Source organism: Panulirus ornatus, chromosome 28 (assembly GCF_036320965.1).
Source record: "Panulirus ornatus isolate Po-2019 chromosome 28, ASM3632096v1, whole genome shotgun sequence".
Classification (NCBI taxonomy): Eukaryota; Metazoa; Arthropoda; class Malacostraca; order Decapoda; family Palinuridae; genus Panulirus; species Panulirus ornatus.
In genome coordinates, this window is record NC_092251.1 from 16,552,503 (window position 1) to 16,567,951 (window position 15,449).

The 15,449-nt window shown below is 40.8% G+C and overlaps 1 protein-coding gene across 3 annotated transcripts in view; it reads left to right on the forward strand.

The window, feature by feature from the left end:
- Window positions 1-5,129: 5,129 nt before the first annotated feature.
- LOC139757868 (transmembrane protein 184C) overlaps window positions 5,130-15,449 on the forward strand; it is a 229,380-nt gene continuing 219,060 nt past the window's right edge. Inside the window, exon 1 of one of the 3 annotated variants that reach the window (XM_071678777.1) lies at window positions 5,130-5,385. The gene's annotated coding sequence lies outside the window, so the exon portion shown is untranslated. Of the gene's footprint in view, window positions 5,386-5,599; window positions 5,645-15,449 lie in introns of those variants that run through there. The other 2 variants (XM_071678779.1, XM_071678778.1) reach the window with 2 other exon arrangements.

A 15,449-nucleotide genomic window follows, 5' to 3' on the forward strand; every position in this document is an offset into this window, starting at 1 on the left:
ATCCTGTAGAGTGCTGTTTCATTATAGTGCAATTGCTTGCATCTTGGAGCTCTAGTTTTACTAGAAACAGAAGATGGAAATCCATAAAAGAAGTCAAAAGTTATGAGCTGGAACACTCACAACATGCTGAGGGCAGCTTTGTTTATACTCACTTGGCCAATCAAAGCTCTGCACAAACATACTTTCACTTCTAATCAGCGCTGAGTATTGTTTTCTGTTAATTCAGTACAGATTTTGCCATGCTTACGCTGTCCTCACAGACTTGCTGATTTTTCAATATTATTTTGACATTTTTACCCATCATGTCTTAAAGATGGCCTGCAAGTTCTAGTGCTGCTAGCACATCTAAGGTGTCTAGGAAAATCCCTCTCCTTGGATGTAGAATTACATGTGTGGAGGCATTTGGAAGCTGGGAGGCATCAGGTCAATGTCAGTTAAGCTTTCAAATTGGCCACATTGATGGTTAAAGCTATTACGTTTTATTCTTTACATGATTCATTGTGTCCCATCCCATTGATTTACAATGACTTAGAGTAACTTTTATTAACCATTCATCTAACCAGCACTAAGACTTTTCCTGTCTTTGTCAGTAGTAATTATCATGAATACTTGAAAGAAACTAACCTCAAGTGGAAGGCAGAAGAACCTCTCATGTTCTGCTTCACTAAAAGAGTTCAATACATGGCACTGCAGATTTAATGGATACATGATACCCGAGGAAGATATCCTCTCTGTCACCAGTGGAGCATGTTGCATCCTTGATATCTCTGTTAGACATCAAGTCGCCATGAGCAACAGTAGGCACAGGATTGGAAACTGTCTTCAATGCCATGGGGGCAAATCTTTAGGGACAACAGAGGATATATTATATGCATGCACAGAGGAACTAAGGCCATATGTGAAGCAATCACGAGAGGAACTTATGAATGATGATGACATACACAGGTCTTGATAACATAAAGGGTGTTCCTCCCTAAATTGTACACATGGGGCATTGTAAACCATTGGGATTATTATATGGCCAGGCACGGCACCTTCATCTACACTGAGACATAATGAACAGGTGCTGTAAGACACAATCTGATTGTCTCTGACAATAGTTTATAAAACCAACTCAAACAACTATTAGGGGTAGGTGTATATAGTCCAAATGCATCAGTTACTCCTAAGGGTAGTTAATGTGTGGCGATAACATTACCCAGTTGAGACATCAGCTGCTCAGATAACCTCTTCTTACACCCCACATTATGGCAACTCAGCCAATTAAAACATTACCAATCGTACTCTATGATATCTTGATTTCATTAGAATATGATATGTATGATCTTGTAATTGAACCACGATATGATCATCTTAATGTTATCGTCGAACATGACAAGTCATCATGAGTGATTATCTTACTGCTATCAACCCACATGAGAGGTCATATAAGGATATTCCCTCAGAGGCCCAGTCCTCTGTTCTTAATGCTACCTTGCTAATGCAGGAAATGGCGAATAGTTTGAAAGAAAGAAAGACGATCATCTTAATGTTATCATCATCCCACATGACAGGTCATCTTGAGCCATATGGTAAATAGAGAAATGATGAAACGGGTAACTCGTGGTATGGCAAATATAGGTAACTCGTGGTACGGTAAATATAGGTAACTCATGGTCTGGTAATATAGGTAACTCATGGTCTGGTACACATAGGTAACCCATGGTCTGGTAAATATAGGTAACCCATGGTATGGTATATATAGGTAACTCATGGTTTGGTAAGTATGACTTGTGGTCTGGTAAATATAGGTAACTCATGGTCTGGTAGATATAGGTAATTCATGGTACAGTATATATAGGTAACTCATGGTATAGTTTATATAGGTAACTCGTGGTGTGGTAAATATAGGTAACTCATGGTCTAGTAAATAAAGGTAACTCATGGTCTGGTAAATATAGGTAACTCGTGGTATGGTAAACATAGATAACTCATGGTCTGGTAAATATAGGTAACTCATGGTATATCAAATATAGGTAACTCATGGTATATTAGATATAGATAACTTGTGGTATGGTAAGTATAGGTAACTCATGGTCTGGTAAATATAGGAAACTCATAGTAAATATATGTAACTCGTGGTATGGGAAATATAGTTAACTCGTGGTATGGTAGATATAGGTAACTCGCAGTATGGTAAATGTAACACACAGTATGGTAAATTAGGTAACTCGTGGTATGGTGAATATAGATAACTCGTGGTATATTAATTAAAGGTGACTCATGGTATGGTATGTATAGGTAACTCATGGTATGGTGGAAATAGGTAACTCATGGTATGGTAAATATAGGTAACTCATGGTATGGTAAATATAGGTAACTCGTGGTCTGGTAAATAAAGGTAACTATGGTAAATATATGTAACTCGGGGTCTGGTACATGTATGTAACTCATGGTACAGTGATATGGGTAACTCGTGATATGGTGATATATTTAACTCATGGTCTGGTATTTGGTAACTCGTGGGCTGGTAATATAGGTAACTCATGGTCTGGTAATTGGTAACTCGTGGGCTGGTATTAAAAGTAACTCATGGCATGGTAATATAGGTAATTCGTAGTATGGTAATATATATAACTTGTGGTCTTGTAAGTATAGGGAACTCATGGCATGGTAAATATAGGTAACTCGTGATATGGTGATATATTTAACTCATGGTCTGGTATTTGGTAACTCGTGATATGGTGATATATTTAACTCATGGTCTGGTATTTGGTAACTCATGGGCTGGTAATATAGGTAACTCATGGTCTGGTAATTGGTAACTCGTGGGCTGGTATTAAAAGTAACTCATGGCATGGTAATATAGGTAATTCGTAGTATGGTAATATATATAACTTGTGGTCTTGTAAGTATAGGGAACTCATGGCATGGTAAATATAGGTAACTCATGGTATGGTAAATACAGGTAACTCATGGTATGGTAATTATAGGTACCTCGTGGTCTGGTGATATAGGTAACTCGTGGTCTGGTAAATATAGGTAACTCGTTGCCTGGTAAATATAAGTAACTCGTTTTCTGGTAATATAGGTACTCGCGGGATGGTATTATAGGTAACTCATGGTCTGGTAGATATAGGTAACTCGTGGTGTGGTAATGTAGGTAACTCATGGTATGGTCAGCTGAGTAGCTGACGGTAGCCTTGATATCTTTTTTGTACCCTGAGGAGGAGGAGCACGTGAGCCGTGGGGTAATATGAGGTGGGGTGTGGTGAGGTGTGGGGAAATATGAGACGTGTTGAAGTGCGTTTTTGGTGAGGTTTGGTATGGCGAGGTGTGCTGAGATGTGGTGTGGTGTGGTGAGGTGAGGTGAGGTATGGTGAGGTGTGGTGTGGTGTGGTATAAAGAGGTGTGGTGTGGTTCGGTGAGGTGTGGCGAGGAGTTTGAGGTGTGGTATGATGATGTGAGTTGTGGTGAGATGAGATGTTGTTTGGTGTGATGATATGTGGTGTGGTGAGGTATGGTGTGATGAGGTGTGGTTAGGTGAGGTATGACGGGGTGTGTTGAGGTGTGGTGTGGCGAGTTGTGGTGTGGTGTGGTGCGGTTTAGCGAGTTGGGGTGAGGTGTGGCGTGGTGTGGTGAGGTGAGGTGTGGTGTGGTGAGGTTTGGTGTGGTGAGGTTTGGTGTGGTGTGGTGAGGTTAGGTGTGTCGAGGTGTGAAATGGGGTGTGGTGAGTTATGGTATGGTGTGGTGAGGTGAGGTATGGTGAAGTATGGTGTGGTGAGGTGAGGTATGGTGAAGTATGGTGTGGTGAGGTGTGGTGTGGTGTGGAGAATTGTGGTTTGGTGAGGTGTGGCGAGATGTGGTATGGTGTGGAGAGGTATGGTGAGACAAGGTGTGGTGTGTGGTGTGGTGTGGCTAGATGTGGTGAGATAAGGTGTGGTGTATTGTGGCAAGGAGTGTCGAGGTGTAGTGAGGTGTGTATGGTGTGGTGTGTGTGGTGAGGCGTGTATGGTGTGGTGTGTGTGGTGAGCTGAGGTGTGGCGAAGTGTGGCTAGGTGCGGCTAGGTGTGGTGTGGTGTTGTGAGATGAGGTGAGGTGTGGTGTGGTGTGGTGTGGTTAAGTAAGGTAAGGTGTGGTTGTGTTGAGGTGAGGTGTGGTGAGATGTGGTGTGGTGTCTTGTGGCAAGGTATGGTGTGGTGGTGTGTGTGGTGAGGTGTGTATGGTGTGGTGTGTGTGGTGAGGTGAGGTGTGGCGAAGTGTGGCTAGGTGTGGTGTGGTGTTGTGAGATGAGGAGAGGTGTGGTGTGGTGTGGTTAAGTTAGTGAGGTGTGGTTGTGTTGAGGTGAGGTGTGGTGAGATGTGGTGTGGTGTTTTGTGGCAAGGTGTGGTGTGGTTTGTATGGTGAGGTGAGGTGTGGCTAGGTGTGGTGTGGTGAGGTGAGGTGTGGTGTGCCGAGGTGAGGTGTGGTGTGCCGAGGTGAGGTGTGGTGAGGTGTATTGGTCCGAGGTGTGGCGAGGTGAGATGAGGTATAAAGTGGTGAGGTGTAGTGTGTGAGGTGTGGTGTGGTGTGGTATGGTGTGGCAAGGTGAGATGAGGTATGGAGTGGTGTGGTGTGGCGAGGAGTGGTGTGTTGTGGTGTGGTGTGTGAGTTGTGGTGTGATAAGGTATGTTGAGGTGTGGTGTGGTGTGGTGTGGTGTGGTGAGATGAGGTGTCTCAAGTGGTTATGTGTGGTGTCGATAGGTGAGGTGTGGTGAGGTGAGGTGGTGTTGTGTGGTTATGTATGGTATCGATAGGTGTTGTGTGGTGAGGTGTAGTAGGTGAACTGTGGTGAGATGTGGCGTGGGAAGTGTGGCGTGGTGTGGTGTAGTGAGGTGAGCTGTGGTGTGGTGAGGTGTGGTGAGTTTTGGTGAGCTGTGGTGTGGTGAGGTGTGGTGAGTTCTGGTGTAGTGAGGTTAGGTGAGATGTGATGAGGTGTGGAGAGGTGTGGTGTAGTGAGGTAAGATGAGGTGTGGTGTGGTGTGGTAAGGTATGGTGAGGAGTGGTGAGTTGCGATGTGGTGAGGTTTGGTGTGATGTGGTGAGGAGTGAGGTGGTGTGAGGTGAGGTGAAGAGTGAGGTGGTGTGAGGTGTGGTGAGGAGTGAGGTGATGTGAGGTGGTGTGAGGAGTGAGGTGGTGTGAGGTGAGGGGAAGAGTGAGGTGTGGCCTTGCGTTTCTCACGTGTTTTTCTCACTGACAATTGTAAACAAACATCGTGTGAGTGAGTGACGTTAGGAGGAGCTGCCTCAGGTGTGTGTGTGTCAGCTGATTACCTGCTCTGCCCCACCTGCCTGCCTGCTGACGACCTGGCTACCTGCTAACGCCCTCTTCCTCCTGTAGGCGAGGATGTCGCGCGAGGGATAAGACGTACGTACGTGTGTTCCAGGTCGGTTCTTATCTTTGTTAACATTCCAGGCCCTTGGTTCGATACCCAGAGGAAGGCTGGTGGTGTGCAGCGGCCCGTGTGCTGCTCCTCTCATCATGATAAGGACCTCCTCCTCCCACTGTTATCATACGTTATCTTCCTATCATGATAACGCACGCCATGTTGACCCAACCCATTCTGTCATACGGTCATTTAACCGTAATCAATGTTGGAGAGGAGGTCAGTGTTGTGCCATGGAAGGTAATCTGTTGTATAATTATAGTGTAATGTAATCTGTTACAGTTATGAGGATAGCATCTTTCTGAGCGTAGCCAGTTATGAGGATGAGGATGAGCATCATTCTGACAGTAGCCAGTCATGAGGAGGACAGAGCCTCACAATGTTTGCTTGGTGGAGGTAATTAAGCGATGTCTACAGTTGTAAATGTGACACTTTGCTTGTTGTATTGAGAGCCATTATACACCGTAAATACTTCATAATCTGTTGAACTGTCACATCTCTCATGCCTTATCAGTATATCTTTCAGATATCTCTGGACACCTAGAGTTACCATCAAGCCAGGCCTCCAGTTGCCAGATTCCATGTTGCTGAAAGCTGGTTTTCTCATGTCTCTGCTGGTCAGGTTGTCCAATGTCTTCTAATTAAGTCCTCCAGTGATGCTTCCATTTAATCAAACTATACCACCACATCATCCCGGTTGTATATTCCACGAAGAATCTTGAAAGTCGTGATCATGTTCCCTGTAATCTTGTATGAGCCAAGTGTTGGCATGTTCAGTTTCTGAAGCCTTTCTTCTTATAATAGATTTCACATAACTCAGGAGTGAACTTGTAAGGTTTCATATCTACCTTCCTTGCCTTTGTAGATTTACTGTGATAATGTTATGGAATTATCTTACATGTACTGAAGATGACACTTAACATGTATCATTTCCTGTTTATCAGTGGGAAGTAATGGACAAACATTACACTTGACCACAAGACCACAAGAATCATTATGCTCTAACATTGTTTTGGTTAGGTCATAGTTTTAGGTAGTAGCACAAATGGCAAGAAAAATTTCTCGTAATTATCTTTATTAAAACTGGATAGCACATCGGAATGATCCTGATTATAACCAGATCTGTTACAAGTTCATCCATTTCAAGTTTTTTTAATTTCTAACATCATAATGAAGCCTGTACAGTTGGTGAAGGTGCCCTCGGAAAGAACATTTCCTTCTGCTAAGCATTTCACTGTATTGCTTGCCATGTGATTTCTGACTTCTTGGTACTAGGGTTGCAGTAGTTGTCATAGCAGTGCATTAATTTCAACCAATCATGTCAAATTCTTCTGCTGTAACCTTTTTATTGAAGGATTCATTGAAAATTATTCTTACTTAAAGGAAGCCTTGGTCAGTACTTATATATATAACAACTCACAAACTGATTTACAGCCTAAGCAAATGATTGACAAGGAAATGAACTTTTGAAGTCTCTAATTTTTTTGTTATGTTAGCTGAGACAGCACAGGCAACTAAGGCCCCAATCAAGGCCATCTTATTAACGCTACATATATGTATATATACCTTAGCCTGAGCCAGGTACCCATTTTATTGACTGACCCTTAGGGGCAGATGAATAGCTGGGTTGATTGTGGACCAACTGCCAGAAACAGGATTCGAACCCATGTGCCTTGCCCTGGGCACCCATGAATGTCTAACTGCTGCACAGTAGAGGTGTAGAACAGTTACATTAACTTAAGATGATAGAGAATGACGTTTGCCTTTGCTCTAGGACTCAGGTTCTAACACAACTATGGTATGCTACTCATCAACACTAATTACAGGTGATTTCTTTTTAATAGGGGAATCATTTTTCCAGACAGGCTCCATGGTTGATTTAACCATCCACTAGGGATGGATATTGTATTAAGGAAATACTAACTTGATCCAACAAATAGTTAAAGACTCAATTGGGGTAAGCAACACATGCAGCTTGTATGATGTAAACTTATCATTTGACCAAAATGAGGGTGAGACAGGCCAAGGCACAAACATCAAATGCAAAGAAATATACAGGAATTCCCACAGCAACAGACCATGGGGGCCTTGGAAGCTGTTTTTGGTAGTTGAAGAAATCAGAAACCCAGAGGTTTGTGTAACAAGAGGAGAAAATTGGATATTTGTAGGTGATTTTGACAGAAGTACCTTTAAACTGATCCCAAAATGGTCCCTGTAGCACATTCTATGATATATTTAACCATTCTGAGGCTTAACCATTAATTGCTAGTCTTTGTTTACAACCAGTCAGCCAATTTTCTATCCTCAAAATTCTATACATTTTATTTTATGTGAATTAAGTTTTTCTGGTTATCTATGATGTGGGACTTTATCAAATGCTTTCTGAAGATCCAAATAAATAACTTCAGCTGCTTTACTTTCATTATTATTATCATTATTATTTTACTTTGTCACTGACTCCCGCGTTAGCGAGGTAGCGCAGGGAAACAGACCAAAGAATGGCCCAACCCATCCACGTACTCATGTATATACATACACATCCACACACACAATTATACATACCTATACATCTCAATGTATACATATATATACACTTGCAGACATATACATATATACACATGTACATAATTCATACTGTCTGCCTTTCTTCATTCCCATCGCCACCCTGCCACACATGAAATAACAACCCCCTCCCCCCGCATGTGCGCGAGGTAGCACTAGGAAAAGACAACAAAAGGTCACATTCGTTCACACTCAGTCTCACCACATATTATCATCAAACATCTCATTTCCAGCACATCTACCCTCCTCTGCACAACTCTATCTATAGCTCAAGCCTCACAACCATATAGCATTGTTGGAACCACTATTCCTTCAAACATACCCATTTTTGCTTTCCGAGATAATGTTCTCGACTTCCACACATTCTTCAAGGCTCCCAGAACTTTCACCCCCTCCCCCACCCTATGATTCACTTCCGCTTCCATGGTTCCATCCGTTGCCAAATCCACTCCCAGATATCTGAAACACTTCACTTCCTCCAGTTTTTCTCCATTCAAACTTACCTCCCAATTGACTTGTCCCTCAACCGTACTGTACCTAATAACCTTGCTCTTATTCACATTTACTTTCAGCTTTCATCTTTCACACACTTTACCAAACTCGGTCACCAGCTTCTGCAGTTTCTCACATGAATCAGCCACCAACGCTGTACCATCAGCGAACAACAACTGACTCACTTCCCAGGCTCCTTCATCCACAACAGACTTCATACTTGCCCCTCTTTCCAAAACTCTTCCATTCACCTCCTTAACAACCCCATCCATAAACAAATTAAATAACCATGAAGATATCACACACCCCTGCTGCAAACCAACATTCACTGAGAACCAGTCACTTTCCTCTCTTCCTACACGTACACATGCCTTACATCCTCGATAAAAAACTTTTCACTGCTTCTAACAACTTGCCTCCCACACCATATACTCTTAATACCTTCCACAAAGCATCTCTATCAACTCTATCATATGCCTTCTCCAGATCCATAAATGCTACATACAAATCCATTTGCTTTTCTAAGTATTTCTCACATACATTCTTCAAAGCAAACACCTGATCCACACATCTTCTACCACTTCTGAAATCACTCTGCTCTTCCCCAATCTGATGCTCTGTACATGCCTACACCCTCTCAATCAATACCCGCCCATATAATTCCTCAGGAATACTCATCAAACTTATACCTCTGTAATTTGAGCACTCACTTTTATCCCCTTTGCCTTTGTACAATGGCACCATGCAATCATTCTGCCAATCCTCAGGCACCTCACCGTGAGTCATACACACATTAGATAACCTTACCAACCAGTCAACCATACAGTCACCCCCTTTTTTAATAAATTCCACTGCAGTACCATCCAAACCCACTGCCTTGCCAGCTTTCATCTTCTGCAAAGCTTTTACTACACTCTTCTCTGTTTACCAAATCACTTTCCCTAACCCTCTCACTTTGCACACCACCTCAACCAAAACACCCTATATCTGCCACTCTGTCATCAAACACATTCAACAAACCTTCAAAATACTCACTCCATCTCCTTCTCACATCACCACCACTTGTTATCACCTCCCCACTTGCCCCCTTCACTGAAGTTCCCATTTGTTCCCTTGTCTTACGCACTTTATTTACCTCCTTTCTAGACATCTTTTTTATTCTCCCCAAAATTTAATGATACTCTCTCACCCCAACTCTCATTTGCCCTCTTTTTCACCTCTTGCACCTTTCTCTTGACCTCCTGCCTCTTTCTTTTACACATCTCCCAGTCATTTACATTATTTCCCTTCAAAAATCATCCAAATGCCTCTCTCTTCTCTTTCACGAATAATCTTACTTCTTCATCCCACCACTCACTACCCTTTCTAATCCGCCCACCTCCCATGCTTCTCATGCCACAAGCATCTTTTGTGCAAGCCATCACTGCTTCCCTAAATACATCCCATTCCTCCTCCACTCCCCTTACATCCTTTGTTGTCACCATTTTCAATTCTGTACTCAGTCTCTCCTGGTACTTCCTCACCCAAGCTCACTTACTCTCACCACTCTCTTTACCCCAACATTCTCTCTTCTTTTCTGAAAACCTCTACAAATCTTCACCTTCTCCTCCACAAGATAATGATCAGACATCCCTCCAGGTGCACCTCTCAGCACATTAACATCCAAAAGTCTCTCTTTCGCCTGCCTATCAGTTAACATGTAATCCAATAACGCTCTCTGCCCATCTCTCCTACTTACATACGTATACTTATGTATACCTCTCTTTTTAAACCAGGTATTTCTAATCACCAGTCCTTTTTCAGCACATAAATCTACATGCTCTTCACCATTTCGTTTACAACACTGAACACTCTATGTACACCAATTATTCCCTCAATTGCCTTAGCACTCACCTTTGCATTCAAATCACCCGTCACTATAACCCGGTCTCGTGCATCAAAACTACTAACACACTCACTCAGCTGCTCCCAAAACACTTGCCTCTCATGATCTTTCTTGTCATGCCCAGGTGCATATGCACCAATAATCACCCATCTCTCTCCATCCACTTTCAGATTTACCCTTATCAATCTAGAGTTTACTTTCTTACACTCTATTACATACTCCCACCACTCCTGTTTCAGGAGTAGTGTTACTCCTTCCCTTGCTCTTGTCTTTTCACTAACCCCTGACTTTACTCCTAAGACTTTCCCAAACCACTCTTCCCCTTTACCCTTGAGCTTCATTTCACTCAGAGCCAAAACATCCAGGTTCCTTTCCTCAAACATACTACCTATCTCTCCTTTTTTCTCATCTTGGTTACATCCACACACATTTAGACACAATCTGAGCCTTCGAGGAGGATGAGCACTCCCTGCGTGACTCCTTCTTCTGTTTCCCCTTTTAGAAAGTTGAAATACAAGGAGGGGAGGGTTTCCAGCCCCCCCCCGCTCCCGTCCCCTTTAGTCGCCTTCTACGACATGTGAGGAATGCGTGGGAAGTATTAATAATGTCTCAAATCAGACATGATTTATGACATGTTCATCCTCAGTTGCTCTGTATGTGTGTTTAGCGAACATTTTAAACCTGTTTTGACATGTCAGACATGAGTGATTTCATTGAAATCGTGCTGAAAATCATTAAGTGTTGATCCTTGAAATGATATGAAATGTTGTCTCAGATGATGGTTTACATAAGTGTACTTACAACAGATGTTGATTAGGCAGCAATTTCTGGGAATGGACTTGTTGCCTCCTCTTGAATATTGGTGTTACGTTGGCTACCTCCCAATCCTCTGAAACTTTCCCCATAGTGAGTGACCCATTGAAAAGAGTTGTCAGAGCTTAACTATTATATCTCACTTTGCGCTTCTTTTGATGTCCTTGGATAAAATTTGTCTGGGCCTCTCATTGCATTGACTTTCCATTTTCCTGGACTCTTCCTGTTTTAGGTTACACCGTGTGAAGACTTACCTTTGGCAAGACTATCATTGGGAATATAGTCTCATCAAAGAACTTCTCTCTCCAAAAGAGTCTCTATTTCACTGTTACCAGAAGTATCCTGGCTTTGGGTTTAAGGAGCCTTTAGATAGGTCCTTGTTAACATTAGAAATCTTTCCAAGAAACATGTCCTGAGATAATTACAAACTTTTTTAGCAGAGCCACATATGATATATATTTAATATAGATGAATATTATATCAATTTGATATATACAGTATATGTAATAGTCACTGAAAATAAAGATCCATCAAACACAGCAAAAAAACCATGAATATTTGCATCACCATCTCTGATTACATTCTCTAAGCTAGCTTAGTACAGCTCTTTTTAACTATCTTGTGTGTGTATTTAGAAAACATATTATACCCATTATGTCTAGAAAAGGACTTGCATATATGAATATGGGTAAAGCATCCACTTTGCTCCTGAAAGTAACTAATATAGACTTAAAGATGCAAGGGATGCACAGGTTGAAAGCAAGCAAGCATTGGGCACTTATGGGCCAGTCGCTTCCTCCAGCATTAAAACGATATCTGATAACAGTGACAGGATTAAAAGAACCTGCCAGTCCACCAAATTCTAAGTTGCAAAGAGTTTTTCCCACATGAGAAATAAACCACTGGAGACAATGAAGAGCAGGCAAGGAGGGTGTATGTTTGCTGTCAGAGCATAGCAGCAGTGATCAACAACACTCCAAGTTCTGACAAACTTGTGAATGTTAATTAAATCTAGTTTCATGTATTCATATTAAAAGTTTTTTAGTTTGATCTATAAAACACCAATATAACATCTTCAAAGCCATTATTGTTACCAAAGGAAGTAATTTTTACTTACTGATGTAAGAATTAATGCTGTCAGGAATGCATTTCATAGACACCATGTTATGGTGACCCCTTTTGAGAGATTTTTTGATAAACTTACAATCATCAGTGACACATCTCATCTGATGTAAGAGGTGTCTATATATAGATAAAGTTTGTATATTGATATGTTGTAGAGTGTTTCCTCCTAGCAATGGAACTGGAAGTAGGAAATGAGTTGTGTCTCTAGTGTAAATACTGATGGAAAAGAAAATCATATAGGATCTTTCTAGTGGCTTCATTGTCTTAAACTAACTCACTATTTTGTAATTAGTGGACCATTTGTCTGGGTAATGACTTTCTTGCTTCTTGGATTTGTTTTTGCCATTTTCTGAATTATATGTTTTATGTTGGCAACTTTAATGAATACTTATTCCAAGCAATAGTGTGTTATGTACTCTTTATCATGTTAGTTATTACTCACAATTAATTTCTTTGGTACAATTTTCTTCAAAAAAATATGCAGTTTTTTATTTCACTGTTCCATCAGTTTGGCTTAGTTTTAGAAAATGGTACATAGATTCCCAGTACTACTTTGCATGCTTTATTGAAGCTTTTCCAAGATAAATACTTTTGATTTTTCATATAATCCCGAATTTGTGTTTTAAGAACGATGCGAAGATCATTAGAATTTGGAGGTGTAAGATCTGGTAGTTTTTCAATGGCATTCAAGTTGACCTGCATTACAAGAAGTGCTTAGAGTTAACGTAAAAGTAATTTTGATTTGTTGATCACGAAGAAAAATTTTCTCCACTTTCAACATTAGACAAAATCTTCATTTGTAGATAGAACTAAGTCAGATGTGGTCCTGTCGTGGTTGGGTTTCTCAGGTAATTTTATCATGGCACTATCAAACAGGTTGAATAGAGCCCATGCTCAGAGTTTCTAGAAAAAGATTCTCCTCACTCAGATATCGATGTGTTCAAATCTCCCACTGTGATCAAATCGTGTTCATTTCAGATTTCTGCTAACTGATCGTTAAGTCTTTCATCTACCTCTGGTGTCTGTGTGGAGGTGTCTATACTTAATATGTAATAATTTTTTCAGAAGTTCTTTAATTTCCACAGAAATATAATCCATATTATCAACAGCAGCTGTACATTGTTAATTTCAGGATTAAGATGAGATTTCATAATGAGCGAGACACCACCACCAACTTTATTTCCCCTATCACTATTGAAGAATGTACCTAAGATTTGTATATTTGGCAAGATCTCAGTTTTTTTTTTATATTAAACCAGTATTCAGATATTGAATATTCTTGAAGCACAATGGTCTGTGATTAGGAAAATTTGTTTCATATACTGAGCATTAACACTACATTAATGTGGTGTACTTTATTTAACAGAACTGATGTGAGAGTTACTTACAGAGGGGCTGGGCCAGCTTCACATGAGTTACATTTGTAGACCACAATGCATGTGTAGACTCACTTGAGGAGTCTACCAAAATGCACTACACCCAGTCGTTCAGGTTTAGGCTGTCCTTCATATAAGAATCCTTCCATAAATTTTTGAAGTCAACTCTCATCTGTAAATAGAGCTTCGTTAAACTGAAAGCATATATGAAGCTTTAGTAAACACAGTGTACCTGATGTTGATTATGGTATTACTCTTGAAATAATAAAATTTTTGGTTTTGCTTATAGAAATGATGCAGAAACTTGTGATCTTGCTTTAAGAGCTACTCTGAGCTTTTGTTGAGGATATTGTTTGTATTTGCATAACAAATGAAAAATGTATTATTGTCAGTACCAACACATACCTTTACAAGTGTCACGTACATCAGAAGTTCTCAATCTTTTTTGACCTGCAATCCACATAGTGGGGTGTTTGTTTTCCCAAACCAACATAGCTAGAAATTTTAACAGCTCACTTCTGCGCCTTTCTCAAACATTTCTTTCTAACTGCAACTTGTTATCAGAGAAAGTAAGTCATTCTGGCACACCCCATATAGCATTTTATCATCCTTTTATCTAATACTGGCCAATCCATTGGTCTTGTCCACCACAGCATATGACTGCCCAGGGTTAACTGTTGCTAATTACAGTTACTTTCTGCAGCAGTGCATATAAGTGAGCTTATAATGAAGTATCACATGTCATTTTCATAGTCATCCTACAGTCCTTATTAGCTCCTTTTGCAACTCATGGTTTGAGAAAACCTGGTGTATATCATCTTCCTTGGCGTCTGGAAGGCAAAATCAGTTACAGTGAGAAGAGTTTTAGGGGTTTAGCACCTCACAGCACTGCAGGGACCTCTTTTAGTTTAAGAAGTTTTATTTATATTTTTAGAATTATGCACATGGTGCATTTATGCTATTTTGATGTGAGTTAATTTTTGGATAATGCAATCATCTTTGGGCTGGTGGCACAGTGGTGTAGCATTGCCAGTGCTCTATGAGAAGCACACGTGCATGTGGCATGGGTATGCAGCTTTCTGCTTTGCAGTCCTGTGTGTGGATACAGTCTGTAGGCTTGGAATAGTATAGTATTTTGTGCTTCACTTTACTGTATATTGCATGTGTTTTGTCCCATGCATCATGACACCAAAACATCTTTTAAGTTTTCATGGTACCAGTGGTGCTAAAAAGCGTAAGGCCATCACCACTGAGGTTAAGCTGGATGTGCTCAAATTTTACGAGAGAGAGAGAGAAACATGCAGCTGATATCAAATGTGTCCTTGGACTTAGGTGAATCTACTTTATGGACTATTCATGACAGTGTAGAGAAGATTAAAAGTGCCAAGAGTGGAACAATAATCAGTGCATTTAAGACCTTGTATTCCAGAAGTTTGATTATGGAGAGAAGGAAACGGATGTTAAACACAAGGATCAAGCACCAAACTCATGAAATTATTCCCATCAACATGCTTGTTATACAAGCAAATGCTTAGAGTATATATGATGACTTGGCAATGGAGGAAGGAGCAGCAAAGACATCTCAAGCAAGTTCTGCTATGATTACCACAACATTAAGATGACTGCTGAGGTTACTCTGGCTGATTTCGTTCCAATACTTTCCTTGGAATCATCAAGGCCTTTATTGAAGAAGGTGGTTATTCTCTTAGATATATTTTTAATGTGGACAAGATGATAGATTTGGTAGAGAATGCTTTTGAGAACTTACATTTCCCATGAAGAGAAGATTGCA